The sequence below is a fragment of the Pinus tabuliformis genome, chromosome Q (assembly GCF_031772625.1).
Source record: "Pinus tabuliformis cultivar Carrire ecotype Pingquan chromosome Q, CPIR1, whole genome shotgun sequence".
Lineage (NCBI taxonomy): Eukaryota > Viridiplantae > Streptophyta > Pinopsida > Pinales > Pinaceae > Pinus > Pinus tabuliformis.
The window spans coordinates 221,698,949-221,714,973 of NC_142296.1; positions in this window are offsets into that span (position 1 = coordinate 221,698,949).

Below are 16,025 nucleotides of genomic sequence, written 5' to 3' on the forward strand. Positions count from 1 at the left end.
CTCACCTCGTGGGCTCGTGTTGAGTCTTTATACCCTCTTTGCTTGACCGTTCAACGGATAACTTGTTGCATGTTGGTCACAATGTCATGCTTGCAACCATTTTCTGGTCGTGCACAAGGTCTTTGCTTCGTGTGTACATGTTGTGTTCACTATGTAAACATCCGTCACACTCACACACGAAGTTATATGCACTGTCGCGCAAGAGTCGTCGCGGTCGTTCAACGGTCCATCACAAACATTGCACTTGTTGCTCGCACCATCGGAAGTCATGTTGAGCATATGTTGTCTTGATGGTTTGAGGCGTCCTGTCGTCAAGTTATGTTGAGTGTGTGTTTGCAAGGTCGTGTATGGACAAATTCACTCGCTCATACACTCAGTCATTTTGCTGAAGTTCTAACGACCAGATCAGCCTCTAACAGTCAAACCTCCACCCTGCAATCGAATCAACTAACTGTCACCTAGAATAGCGCAAAAGTGTCCAACAAGCCATTTCAATCTGCACTTCTCGCAAGCTGATCAAACAACCCTCCTGTCGGTCAACCAGAGAGTTTGACCCGATAGTGACGCTGAGGCTCACTGCCCTAAAAAATTGTGCAGAAGCTGCAGACCTTTCCCGCTCTGCTGATTGAGAAAAATGCGCAGACAGGTCAGACAGACACCAAGTGTCCGTCCTTGTCTCCCCTCTAGAATTGCGTAGTTTTTCCATCCAGTCACCCAGTCAGCTGACTGACTACTCACCCAAAAAACTGTGCAGATTTCTGAGCAAGCCCATCAGCAGCCCAGCATCCCGCTCAGCTCAGAAACTACACAGAGGTGTTCAGCAGGTCAGCCCCCCAGCAATTGCACAGTTTTTGCTGCCAAGCCATCTCATAGCCTGCTGCAAGCTCCCTCCAGGAATTGCGCAGTTTTTGCTGCCAAGCCTCTTGGAGCCTGCAACTAGCTCCTTTTAGGAATTGTACAGTTTTTGCTGCCAAGGCTCCTGGAGCCCACAACCAGCTCCCTCCAGGAATTGCGCAGTTTTTACTGCCAAGACCCTCTGTTGCCCAAAATACTTCACTTCATAATTTGCGCATATCTGCCCTCCAGTTGAGCCAGATCTTGCGGACAGTCACTACTGATCCAGATTGTCCATCTCAGTCTCCCAATGACCTCTGCGCAATTTTCACCAGAAGTTCCCGGAGCTCACATCCTAGCTTGAAACTTTCCCCGCGCAGTTTCGCAGCCTTGTTCTCTCTCCCGATCACCTGCATCCAAAAGGTAACGATCATGCATCATGGTAGACTAGGAGGTTTATGGATTTGATGTCGTCTCATCATGAGTGATTGTAGATATAGGTACATGAACAAACATGACGATACGACAGATGGGATGAACAAGGAGGGTATATGCAAAAGGATGTGTTCGTGAACGAACAACCATGCGAAGATGTGTTCATGGACGAACGAAAGAGAAAACATGTGAGAAGATATTTTCGCGAACAGACGAACATGTCAAGCATGAAAAAGTACAAGCAAAGGAGCAACATGCACATGCAACATCAAGTGAACCCAATGACCATTGAGGACTCCACACACCTTGAAATGCGGGGGTGAAGCTGTGATACACCACGAGGACATCCGTCACTTAGCAGCACTGCAACTCGACATGCACACCAACAACAACATGAACATGCCAGCACTGTCATGTCGAGTCGTGTCATGAGTCATGTCGGCCACCTCACTATTGTGGGCCATATTGTTGTTAATCAATGTAATGTAACGTGGAAGTGCAAGAGACCCACTTGTAATCTGAAGAGTCATGTAATATGAAAAGTCATGAAAGTCAAACAGTCATGAGGGAAGTCAAACAATCAAAAGGGCCAGTTTCACCCTTAGCTATAAATACCCCCTCATTTGTACATGCAAAGAGACTTTTTCACCTTGGCTCCTCCCACATAGCCTTGAGAGTCTATAATCTTTTCCTTGAGGAGTGAGTAGCGCTTCCAACGCCCTGCCTATAGGGTTAGTGATCTATGGTGTATCAATGTGTCTTGGAACTTTTGCTTAATTCAGAAGCCTGTTAACAGGCCAACACGTTTTCACACGTGTTGTAACTGTCTGTAAGATTAATCTTGAACACTTGTAATACATGTTTCTTTAACCTGTGTTTAACACTTGAATTCATTCAACTGTTCTAATACATATATTAATGAAAATGTGTTGTATAAGTTGTTAACGTTGTCCTGCCCGTGTTGGTTACCTCCCTAGAAATCAGACAAAACCTTTCACGTAAACTTGTTATAACGACCGTCGCACTCGTGCGGATTAAACCGCTGAGTGTTGTACGTGCTATCTTCCCTTGTGTGTTGTGACCGCTGCATCCATGTGGATTTCTCCCTCGGAAGCTGTGCATGACTTGTTGTGTTGTGTGTTTCTCACAGAGTTGGGGATTCCTCCCATACGACTTGAGACTCATTCCCACCCTCTCTCTGCTATGAATGAATCTTCACACAAGTAACATTAGAAATCACCAGGCACGCGAAGCTCGCTGTTCGAAGATAAAGCAGATCACTCTCATGTGATCATAAGCAAGAGCTAAGGCATATCTTTAAGATAATGGCAATCGGGCCATCGTACCGGATTGGGAATCCTACACCAAACGGTGTGAGGTCTAGTTGGGACTTCACACTGGGAAGATCCCCTGATATTGGCGGGTCCAACACCGTCAACATTTTGGCACTAGAAGGAGGGATGCCAATTGTTTATGGTTGAATTTCCTCTCAAAACCACTCATCAATCATCTGGTCAAGGCAGTAACTCGCACTCCATCTCACCTACGCGCATCTTTGCAGTTGGTTACTCCTCACCTCCCAGGACTGAACACGAAATTTCATATCATCACCTTCGCTCTGTCCGTACCATCATCTGCCAGTTCGCGAAAGTAGTTAGACTAATCCCAGGAATCCAACTTCTTCCATACGCATCAAGAAAGCCAAAAACCACTCCCACAGGGGTTGTTGTATCATCAATGGAAGAAAAAGTTCTTGCCACACTTGAAGGTCTGGCAGAAGCTGTTGAGGACGGAGAGGAACCTCTGATCTTCCAACAGGGAGAATGAGACACCCTCATGATCTTGGTCTCATACTTCGATACAAGAGGCGGAGGGGAAGGCAACGAAGGAGGCGGAGGTGGAGACGAACCTTCAGATTTTGAAGAAGAGGAGGAGGATGAAGAGCAAGAATACATGGCTGACAAAAATCTGGAATGGATGACTTAGGGACCATTGGCCCTCCCGGATGCTTTGCACAAGATGCTGAAGCGGTCGGAGAGGATGAGCATAAAGTTTGACCTTGACAACACAGTGAAGGCAGAAGATCACTTAGACAACTTCTACCTGCAGCTTCAGACACTTGAGGTACGCTATGATGACGTTGCATGTAGACTGTTCCCATGTACCTTGGATGGTTGCGCAGTAGCATGGTATCACAACCTTCTTGTCAACTCCATACAGAACTGGGGTATGTTCAAATGTAAGTTTTTGGAAATGTTTGCTGATGACAAGACGCCAACCATGTTACTCAAGGAATTGGGAAGCCTAAAGGTGGAGGGGAAAAAAAGGTAAAAGATTTCAATCAGAGGTTTCTGTGCATATTGAACAAGTTTGCAGTGGACACGAAGCCTCATGATTCCATCACTGTTGACTACTACACGTCCGCACTGCCAACCAACATTGCGCAGTTTGTCAAGCGAGCTGCGAAACGAACATTGCTAGAAAATTGTGAAGAGGCAATCACTGTAGAAAAGGACCTGCATGCGATTGGAATCATCAAGGATGATGAACCAACGAAGGACTCCAGATATGTGAGAAGTAAGCCCCAGGCTGTAGCAAGTAAGGGTAGAGACAAAGAAATAAGTGATATTGAAACCCTTACTCGCCTTGTCAAGAACTTGAAAACAAAAGTGTCTAAACTGAAACAACGATCAATGGACACATCTGAAAGAAACCGACTGCCCAAACAAAGACAAGGAAGCATGTCATTAGGTAACAACCGCTACACAACTAAAACTGCGTAGAGCTCCAACTCAGTGTTCCAGGTGGATGATTGCACGAACAATGAATTTTGTTCATTTCACAAAGACAAGCACCCAAAGGATCTTGTTCGGACTGGAAACGAGTTGCAGGCTCTGTATGTGACCAAATTACAAACATGTCGAGCAATTCGCAGTCACAGTCAGAGGACACAGATGAGGATGAAGATGCTGCACTTGATGAGACCTCAAGAACTGGGGGAGTGATTAACATGTATCAGTTCGCGCAAGCAGCACTGAAGACAAACACCGAGAAGTAGGCCACCAAGCAAAATGAGCGCTACAATATTAGAAGTAAAGGGGATCCCCTTACAATTGGGGAAATGAAGCAGAAACTAGAATTGTTGAGGAGTGTTGATCCACCAGCCGTCCAAAATCAGAAAATGCAAAGCAAGCCCGGGAAGACAGCGATGGAAAAGAGTACGTCCATGAGCAACAAGCTGCAAAACACTCCACCAGACAACACGAATACCAGTCTTACCCCCGATACCTCGGTGAGCCCACCCCCTCTGGATTACAACATTGTGGAAGACATGAAGAAAACTTGCGCAAACATCAGTTTGTTCGATTTGGCTAAGATCCAGAGTCAACGGGACATCCTGCTACGTGCACTAGGATAGACATCAGCGGACAAGGTGACCTCTACCAACAAGGGAGCAAGCACACCTCCCGGATCACTTTCAACTATGCTAAACACACTCTAGATGGAAGAAGAAAACGCAGTTTGCCCTCCATTCCCGATTTCATTCGAAATCTTCAATTGTAATGTTCACAACTGTTTGGTTGATTCTGGCGTGGCAGCCAACATCATGCCTCTCTCCATTGCTAAAAATATCAATGCACAGTGGAGAAAGACATCCGCGCAAATCATCCAACTTGATCAAACATCTGTACCAGCCATTGGCGAACTTCGAGACGTGATCATCAGACTATCTCATGACGGCCGAGTTCACCAGTGAATAAACATTGTTGTTGTGGACATACCAGAAGCGTATGGCTTACTACTTAGCAGAGACTAGTCCAGCAAGTTGAACGGATACTTTGCTACAGACTGGTCACACATGTGGCTTCCGTACAAGGGAAAAAACAATCAAATCCGGGTGTTATCTGAGAGATATATGAGGTACAATATCACTCCCATCAATGGCGAAAATGAACTGTTGGCCTCCGCAGAGCTCATGTTTGGAAACTGCCTCTTGGAAACAACGCTGGGGTGTTATTTCTGGTGGGGTTGGGGTGTTTGGAAACGGCCAGCCCCAACCCCACCAGACACATCATTGGGTCTCCTTCCTTTCCCAACTGATGGAAATGAAACATATACAGTACATTGTAACATTAGTAGCAATAGTAGTAGCAACAACAGTAGCAGTAGTGCAAGCGTGTCGAATGGTCCATGTATAGACGAGTTGTGGACCATGTACTTTGACGGATCAAAGACATAGGATGGCTCAGGAGCCGGGTGTGCCTTGATCGACCCAAAAAAAAAAGAAGCATTTGATCTCGAGTCGCTTGGAGTTTGAGTGCACGAACAATGTTGCTAAATACGAAGCACTCATGTTGGGCTTGCAGAAAGTCATTAGCCTCAATGTGGTCGCGCTCAAAGTGGTAGGTGATTCGGAAATAGTGGTATGACAGGTACATAACACCATTCACTGTTTATCACCGCATCTCAAAATTTACCAGCAAGAGGTATGTCGACTGATCTCTAACTTCCAAGAATTCAATATCACTACTGTACCAAGAACGCGTAATGCAACTGCCAATGCTTTGGCAAACACAACTTCTAGAATGTCATCGCTTAGGGATAGATTTACTGTTGAAATTTTATATAAACCATCTATCCCGGATAACATAACTAATCTATGCGTATTTGATGATGATCAACAGATACTACATTTCATGGCCAACACTGATACCTTCAAGGATGCAACAATAGACGAAGACGAGCACGAGTGATCTTTGCAAGATAGGACAGATATCAAGAAAGGCCACCTCATCCCTAGGGGTGTGGCATCTTTGGAAAATCTCTATGACTTGCAAGAACACTTTCAGGGGCCGAGGAACAACAAAACTCACAACTCTATCATGATGGACAAACTCATTAACTTGGGAACATAACAATATCTGACGTTCGTCAATCTTGGTACATGTTGCACGTAGTAGGAGCGACAAGCCTTTGTCTGCTTGTTCAAACAATATCAGGATGTGTTTGCATGGACGTATGCTAATCTGAAAACTTACGACACATGAATAATCCAACACATCATTCTGATCAAAGAAGGGGTCAAGCCATATCAACAGAAGCTGAGGAAAGTACATCCATCGCTTGAACCTCTCATACAGATAGAGATCACCAAGTTGTTGGATGCATGAATCATATACAAAGTTCATCATTTTACTTGGGTTTCAAACCTTGTTCTTGTACGTGAGAATTCCAGGGAAATCCGCTTGTGTGTTGATTTACAGAACTTGAACCGCCCCTCAGACAAAGACAACTACCTCGTTCCATCTATGGAGCACTTTCTACAAACAGTATCTGGGGCACATATGTTTTCTCTACTTGATGGGTTTCTGGGATATAATTAGGTTATGATAGTAGAACCTGACAAACTGAAAACTACCTTCCGTACTAAGTGGGGTACGTTCGCATACAAATGAATTCCATTCGGGATTATGAATGTAGGTGTGAACTTTCAACACACCATGAACATCGCCTTTCACGGAATCATCAAACAGAGCATAGTGGTGTACCTCGATGATGTGACTGTGTTTTCAAGAAGACGAGAAGACCACATATGCCATCTGAAGAAAATTTTTGAGCGATGCCAGAAATACAAGATTTCCTTGAATCCCAAAAAGAGAATATTTGCAGTGTCTGAGGGGAACCTCCTTGGACACATCGTTGCCAAGAGCGGGATCAAGGTTGATCCAGACCGGTTCTGGACTATCACACAGATCCCTCACCCAACCAACAAGAAAGCGATGCAGTCCTTCTTTGGAAAGATAAACTTCCTCGAAAGTTCATCTCGGATTATGTGCAGATAGTCAAACCAATGCAAGCCATGATCAAGAAGGATGCAGTTTACAGTTGGGGCAAGAGGGAAAAGTACGCATTCACTTGTATCAAGTAGGCTATTGTAGAAGTGCCTGCACTCTACAACCCGAATTTCAACAAAGACTTCCTGTTATACACCTTCGCCTCCGACGACTCACTCACTGCAGTACTCACTCAGAAGGATGAAATGAATGATGAACGCCCCATCTCCTTCATGAGCGCAAGCATGTAGGGACCCGAACTCAACTATCCCACCGTTGAAAAACAAGCATATGCAGTATACAAGGCGGTGAAACACTTCAGACCCTACTTGCTGAAAAACCATTACATAGTCTATGTGCCTCACCCAGTAGTTCGCTCACTCCTTGTACAACAAGAGTTGGGTGAACGTCGTGTGAACTGGATGACAGGCTTGCAAGAATATGATCTTAACATTAAGATAGTTCGCACTATCAAGGATCATGGTCTTTGCAGACTCGCAGCTGAGGCAGTACACGCACAGGAGGAAGAAGAAGAGCTCATTGGTTGGGAGCAGGAAATTGAGATGTATGATGTAGTGCGAGCACCACCCAATGTAAACGGAAACTCTTGGTATGTAGATGTGCACCAGTACCTTGAGCAGGGCACCATACCCTCTCACTTTTCCATTAGACAGAAGAGGGCATTGCGTCTCAAAGCTTTATCTTATCAGTTGGTGCACGGAGTTCTTTACAGAAAGCACAACAACGGAATCTTTCTCAGGTCCCTGGAGGCACATGAATCAGAGAAGGTTTTTCCAGATCTGCATGATGGACCAGCTGGGGGTCACTTCGCGGGAAATACCATTGTGCAAAAATCTATGCGAGCCGGTTTCTACTGACCCACATTATTCAAGGATGCACACGCTTACGCTCGCAAGTGCCCGTCTGTTAGCGGTGTGCCAACAAAACACGAAGGTCAGCAGCCCCACTGCACCCTGTTTCAGTAACTGAACTGTTCCAACAATGGGGCCTGGATATCATCGGGAAAATCTTCCCACATTTGTCGAAACAACACTGCTACATTCTGACAGCAACCGATTACTTCACACATTGGACAGAAGTAGTTCCGCTCAAGCAAGTGAACGAACAGGAGGTCATCAGCTTCCTCCAGCGGAACATCATCTCATGCTTTGATGTTCCAGTATCATTTGTGTTTGATAATGCAACGTACTTTCATATTTGAAGCTTTATGATTTTGCATTACAAAATGCTATTGTGCTTAAATACTCATCTAACTACTACCCACAGGGAAAGGGTCTCGCAGAATCCACGAACAAAAACATTATCCATATAATAAAAAAGACCGTTTACTCTGAGCAGCGCAAATGGCACTCCACCTTGACAAATTCTTTATGGGATGACCATGTAACACCCAAACCCTCTTTGAATACCTTATCGTACTTCCTTGTCTATGGTAAAGAAGCCATCCTACCACCCAATATCTACTTGCCTGTGCTTTCTCAAGAATCCCAAGGCAAGCCTTGCCAGATAGTTTAGCGTAGGATGGACACACTTCACAAACTATAGAAAGAAAGGATGAAAACAAAAGAAAAGTTTACACTCCACTAGAACCGTATCAGGAGATGGTTCGACAAGAAGTCTGCAGGGAAAGCTAACTTCGATGTTGGTGACTTAGTCTTGAAATGGGATAAAACCCATGAAGACGAAGGCAAGAATACGAAGTTCCAATCTCTGTGTATTGGTCCATACACAGTCCATGAGAAGCTTGGCCCACACACATACCGTTTGAAATCACTTGACGGGAGGATTGACATCCTTCTTGTTAACTACCAACATCTCAAACACTCTTTTCAGTAGGCTAGGCTGAGCCCCGCGCCATGTACATAGTCTTCTTACTGCTTATTATTTTTTTTCTTTGTTTGCTTTTCTTACTATTTTTTTTTCGTTTTATTTTGTTTTCTTGGTACCTTGCTATTTTTGTTTTCTAAAAATAAGTGCTTCCCTCTACCGCGTTCTGGCTTTTGAATGAGTATGTGGTTGAGATTTGAAGAGACTCGTGACACTGCAACACTTGGCCAATCCTGTGTTCGTCTTCCCTGTGCTTGGTTTTAACCTTCGGCCGATGAAGTCTTGATGGAAAATATGAGCCATTTGTAAGGGAAGCTTGGGTCCAACCATGAACTTGTGTCCACACTGGGAAAACCCCATGCCTACACTCAGTCTTTTTCTCTACATGTTCAAGCTCATCCAACTAGTAGAAACAGAGAAAGGGAAAATCTAAACAAGCAAACCTATGTCAGAGGTCTTACATGCTTCTCTGAAGGAGCAACCTCTTCTGCTCTCAATAAGTTAGGATCCCTCTTTCGCCCCAAAAATAAATAAGTTCCTATGCACAGTCCTTTTTAAAAAATACAAAGGCAAAAGAAGAGAAATGCTTCCTACACAGAGAGGTGAAGCATGCAACTCCATTGGGGTATTGACCAGGCTCGCTGGCAGTGGAGCAATGCATGTGTTCCTACGTGACTTCACCGGGGTACTGTCCAGACCTGCTAGCAACAGAGAAACACCAGAGATGAAAACTTATACTCTGAAAACTTTTAACTCGCGAGCCAAACTACCCTTCCTGATTTCAAAAAAATGTGATCAAGCTGAAATTTTTGTTGTGTTTGACTAAGTTGGAAAAGGTGAACCATGTCTATCCATGGGGTAAGTGGGAAAGCTGAAGTAATCCACACAATGATTAAGTACTCCCTAAAATACGAAGGCCCTGTGTTGTTAATGAACCAAAACAGAGAAGCTGGAATTCTACCAGTGTGTCGCCAAGTGTTGTAGCGACTGCAACACCCTCCAAAATTTTGGCCCGCATCCAATTTTGGAGCCTCCCTTGAGTTTTTACTTGATGTTTGCAATCACTCGGGCTCACCCCGTGGGCTCGTGTTGAGTCTTTGCACCCTCTTTGCTTGATCGTTCAACAGACAACTTGTTGCATGTTGGTCACAATGTCACGCTTGCAACCATGTTTTGGTCGTGCACAAGGTCTTCGCTTCATGTGTACATGTTGCATTTGCTATGTAAACATCTGTCGCACTCACACATGAAGTTGTATGCACTGTTGCACAAGAATTGTCGCGGTCATTCAATGATCCATCACAAGTGTCGGGCTTGTCGCTCACACCGTCGGTAAGTCATATTGAGCATATGTTGTCTTGATGGTTTGAAGCATCCTGTCGTCAAGTTATGTTGAGTGTGTGTTTGAAAGGTCGCATATGCATAAATTCACTCGCTCACACACTCAGACATTCCGCTAAAGTTCTGATGACCGAATCACCCTCTAATAGCTGGACCTCCACCCTGCAATCGACTCGAACGACTGTCACCCAGAACAACATAGAAGTGTCCAATAAGCCATTTCAATCTGCGCTACCTACAAGTTGATCAATCAACCCTCTTGCTGGTCAACCTGAGAGTTTGACTAGGCAGTGACCTCGAGACTCACTCCCCTAAAAAATTGTGTAGACAGGTCAGATAGACACCAAGTGTCTGTCCCTATCTCCCCTCCAGAATTGCGCAATTTTTCCAGCTAGTCACCTAGTTAGCCAACCGACTGCTCACCGAGAAAATTGCGTAGATTTATGAGTAAGCCCATCAGCAGCCCAACATCTTGTTCAACTCAGAGGTGTTCAACAGGTCAGCCCCCTAGCAATTATGTAGTTTTTTTTGCCAATCCATCCCATAGCCCGCTACCAGCTCCCTCAAGAATTGCACAGTTTTTGATGCTAAGGCTCCTAGAGCCCACATCCAGCTCCCTCTAGGAATTGTGCAGTTTTTTTTGCCAAGGCCCTCTGCTGCCCAAACTGCTTCACTTCAGAAATTGTGCAGATCTTCCCTCTAGCTGAGCTAGATCCCGTGGAGAGTCACTGCTGATCCAAATTGTCCATCTTAGTCTCCCAACGACCTCTGTGCAATTTTCACTAGTAGTGCCCGGAGCTCACATCCCAACTTGAAACTTGCCCCACACAGTTTTGCAGCCTTGACCTATTTTTCGGTCACCTACATCTAAAAGGGAACGATCATGCATCATGGTAGACTAGGAGATTTATGGATTTGATGTCACCTCTTCATGAGTGATTGCAGATACAGGTACATGAAAAAACATGACGAAAAAACAGATGGGATGAAAAAGGAGGGTAGATGCAAAAGAATGTGTTCATGAATGGACAAACGAACGATGCATGCGAGTAGATGTGTTTGTAAACAGATGGCCATACGAAGATGTGTTCATGGACAGATGGAAGAGCAAACATGCAAGGAGATATTTTTGCGAATGGATGAACATGTCAAGCATGCCAAAGTATAAGAAAAGGAGCAACGTGCACGTGCAACATCAAGCGAACCCAATGACCATCGAGGACTCTGCACACTTTTCAATGCTAAGGTGACATTGTGATAAACCAAGAGGACATCCATCACTCAACAACACTGCAACTCGACATGCACACCAACAACAACATGAACATACCAACACTGTCATGTTGAGTCGTGTCATGAGTCATGTTGTCCACCTCGCTACTGTGGGACATACTATTTTCAATCAATGTAATGTAGCTTGGAAGTCCAAGAGACCCACTTGTAATCTGAAGAGTCATGTAATCTGAAAAGTCATGAAAGTCAAAAAGTCATGAGGGCAGTCGAACAGTCACAAGGGACAGTTTCACCCTTGGCTATAAATACCCTCTCATTTGTACATGCAAAGAGAGTTTTTCACCTTGGCTCCTCCCACATAGCCTTAAGATTCTGTAATATTTTCTTTTAGGAGTGAGTAGTGGCTCCAACGCCCCGCCTACAGGGTTAGTGATGTATGGTGTATCGATGTGTCTTGGAACTTTTTCTTAATTCAGAAGCCTGTTAACATACCAACACATTTTCACACGTGTTGTAACTGTTTGTAAGATTAATCTTGAACACTTGTAATACATGTTGCTTTAACCTGTGTTTAACACTTGAATTCATTCAATTGTTCTAATACATATATTAATGAAAATGTGTTGTATAAGTTGTTAACGCTATCCTGCTCATGTTGGTTACCTCCACAGACATCAGACATAACCTTTCACGTAAACTTGTTATAACGACCGTTGCACTCATGCAGATTAACCTGTTGAGTGTTGTACATGCTATCTTCCCTTGTGTGTTGTGACTTCCACATCTGTGTGGATTTCTCCTCCAAAATTTGTGCATGTCCTGTTGTGTTGTGTGTTTCTAACAGCGTTGGGGCTTCCTCCCATACGAATTGAGACTCACTCCCACCCTCTCTCTACTGTGAAATAACCTTAACACAAGTAACATTAGCACTCACCAGGCATGTGAACCTTGCTGTTCGAAGACAAAGATTACCACTCTCATGTGCTGACAAGCAAGGGCTAAGGCATATATTTAAGATAATGGCAATCAGGCCATGGTATCGGATGAGACTCCTACACCAAATGGTGTGAGATATTTTGGGACTTCATACCGGGGAGATCCCCTGATGTTGGCAGGTCCAACACTATCAACAATTGCTTATTCAATAGTGACATTGGTTACTTGAAGGTAACCATGTGTTTTTATTAAGAATTCCAGGGTCAATTTGAAATCAACTTTTGACAATGGGCCAATCCTTTTATTTGTTGAACTTTGTCCTATTATTTTGCCAATTTTCTTTTTATACATTTGCCTCTAGGAGAGCCTCTTTTGAATCACTTGATAGCATATTTTCTTCCTTGGGTGACTGGATGATAGATTGAATAACTAAATTAGAAAGCCTTTTAGCATCATTTACCAATTTCCTAACCAAGCATATCTTATCCTTCCAAATATGAAGCGTTGTTGACTTTTACATTTCATTAATCTTGGGTAGGCTTGGATAGAACCTTTTGGGATCTTCTTTCCATTGCAAAATCTATTTGAGATTATGCTTGGTTTCATCATACTAGATTTCAATATCAATAACACCAGCAATGAAAGATTTGAACAACTTTTCTTGAGCTTGTGTCATGCTTAAATTGTTTCATAGGAGTTGATGCTGATGTTGAAGCTGTTGGTTTAATTCATGAGCTTCATTCTTGAATTTGAAAAGATCCAAAGAGTTTTTCTCATTTATCTTTATCTTATCTTGTAATTCACCTATCTAGTCATCTCTCTTCTTAATTTCAGACTCATGTTTACCTATGACCTGGGAAACCTGAGCTTGCACTTGTGCTTGAAACTGTGACGATTCTTGTTCCAACTGCTGTATTTTTTCATCTTTTTCCCTGATAAATTCTTTGACTCTAGTTGCTTTATCTACACCAGCAATAGCATAAGGTCTTACATATTGAGTTAATTCCTCAAGCTCTTCATCAGGAGCTGCTAATGTTCCTTTCCATACTACTTCCAGTGAGGGTGCTTGCAAATTAGTGCTTTTTGTTAAGACTTGTGTCTTGACAACCTTCCTCTTCTTCCTTATTTTATTTAGAATGGATTTATGCCACGGGCTACAAAATACTTCTATTGGTGGAATTTCCTCAATGTTCAGTTGAATTGCAATTGTTGGAGATGTTGGAATTGTCTCCATGCTAGGCTGAGAATTAATAAGTGTTTTAGCAATAACACCTAGTTTTGTAATAACAATCTTCGAGTAATTAGGAGAGACATCCACTGGTTGTTGTCTAAAAATGGATGTAACATTGGTTTCAAGCATTTCTATTTCTTTCGCTAGTTTGACCGGTTTTGAAGAAATCTATACAAATGCTTGCGAGTATTTAACAATATCGTTAATAACTAGGTTTTCTGAAGTAGTTTGTTCTTGAGAATCCATAAAAGAAATTTGAAAAGGAGAGGTAATTTGAGGAGTGACCTATTGCATTGAAGAACTGGAAACCTTCTCTGATATACCTTTTCCTTCCAACAATTTAAGAAAATTCAAAGGTAAGGTAGACCTTCTAGAGACATTGAAAATAAAAAAAAAATGTCAATAGTTGTCTAGGGATAGCTGTTTGGATTTATTGCAGAAAGATAAATAAGAAGAAGCTCTACAAAATAGTTCATCATAATGGTTGGTGTCATGAATATAGTTCCTGATATTTTCATTCTCAACCAACTTGGAAGGATCATGTGGCTTTACAAGAATAATAGCTAACTTCAACTCATATAAAGGCTGTGGTTCCTTTTCAATATGAGTATAATTCTAAACGGTAAACATAACAATCTGCAAAGGGAATTCAAGCCAGATTTTCTTGGAAGATTTCTTTAGTTCAAGGGTTATCCCTATTCTGACTATTTGATGGCCAACTTCTCTTCATAAGAGTTTATACAAAACATAAAAAGCTAAAACACATTGTTTACCATTACTTCCCCAAACCCTAATTTAGGTAAAAAATTCTTCTTTTGTGAACCATTCCCCAATTCTTAATAAACAATCCATTGTGGATGTAGACATTCTTGGAGGCTTAGAATTTAAAATGGTTCGATAAATGGGAAATATAACGAGGTGACAAATTCGGTAAAAATGATTAAAATAATTCTCTTCTCACAATATAATATGATAAATGTGGATGGGGAGAGGATCAACAAGTGTCCATTTCCAACCCATATCTGGAAAGTCCAAAGAGAAACAAATGGTGTTCATTACAAAGGAAGACATATAAAAAGGGGGGTTATGGGTGAGCATCTGCTTGGGGTGGAAATGGAGGATATGATTTTCTAGATTGTTAGATAATATTTTGACCAAATATAAAATAAATCCATAAACAACCCTATGAATAAGAGGAACCCTGTCTTTAGGGAATTGTGAGACATTCTAATACGCAAATAACCTACATAACATAGAGGAAATATAACAAAAAGGATAATTTAAAGATTGAATGGAATAGTCGCGGGATACTCCTCCTTACACTTGGTAAGGTATCTTCTATAGTCTCTAATCAAACCATGGAGCTCTTTCTTCTTACTTTTACATTCTTATTTCATAAATATCTCTACAAACTGGGAATTATACACAAGTTGTGGCTTGGGAAACTGATACATACCATGGAGGTGAGTTGGCTTGGATGAAACAATAACCGTCCTACGCGAACTGAAAAATTTCCTTTCAATGATGTCCACATTCTCAACCACCCATTGAATCATATCAGCATATGACATAATGTCTTGGACAAGAAACAATTTTATGCAGGCTAGATATAGTAGCGTCCTGAAGCATGGCTTCTGAATTTTTGTTGTCATCGTGCTCTGTAATTTCCATTGTTGGTTTTACATAGTATTCTACTGGTAATTCTTCCTCCAATAACTTATACATAGCGTTCTAGGACGAAATGTTGGAATCCGTTGTGCATACGGTGTCAGAAAAGAGGAAAGAATCCATCAACATTTCATTAATTATCTCTCAAAATCACCCTGTTGGTTGTTGAACCATATTCTTCTTCTTTGGTTTCACCATTATAGCAATTGTTACAAATATTACAGAGGAGTTATGCTATTACAAAGGAAAACAAAGGTTAAAGAGATATTCACTAAGTTATTATAATAAAACCCATAAATTAATACAATTGCAGGCAACCACATAAACTTAAAACTTCACATGCAAGAGTAAATAACCTAGAAGGTGGCAAGTACAAGAAATTCATTATGGGCGCATTTTCTAATTTTCCATGTCAAAATGATAGCTTCTCAAGGATGATAGGTGGCATGGTTCAATTTGAAGAAGCCGTGAGTTGGCAATCATCGTGGCTGATTACATAAGCCTGGGAGCTTAAGCTTGGAAGGAAAAAAGGATGCACGCTTAAGAAATCACCACGATGAATAGATCTGGGGTGACATGAAGGGTAGATGCACATGGTCGAATGGAAAATGTTACAAATGATTATAAAACTGCATGGAAAAGCTGAGTCATCCTAAGGATGGGAT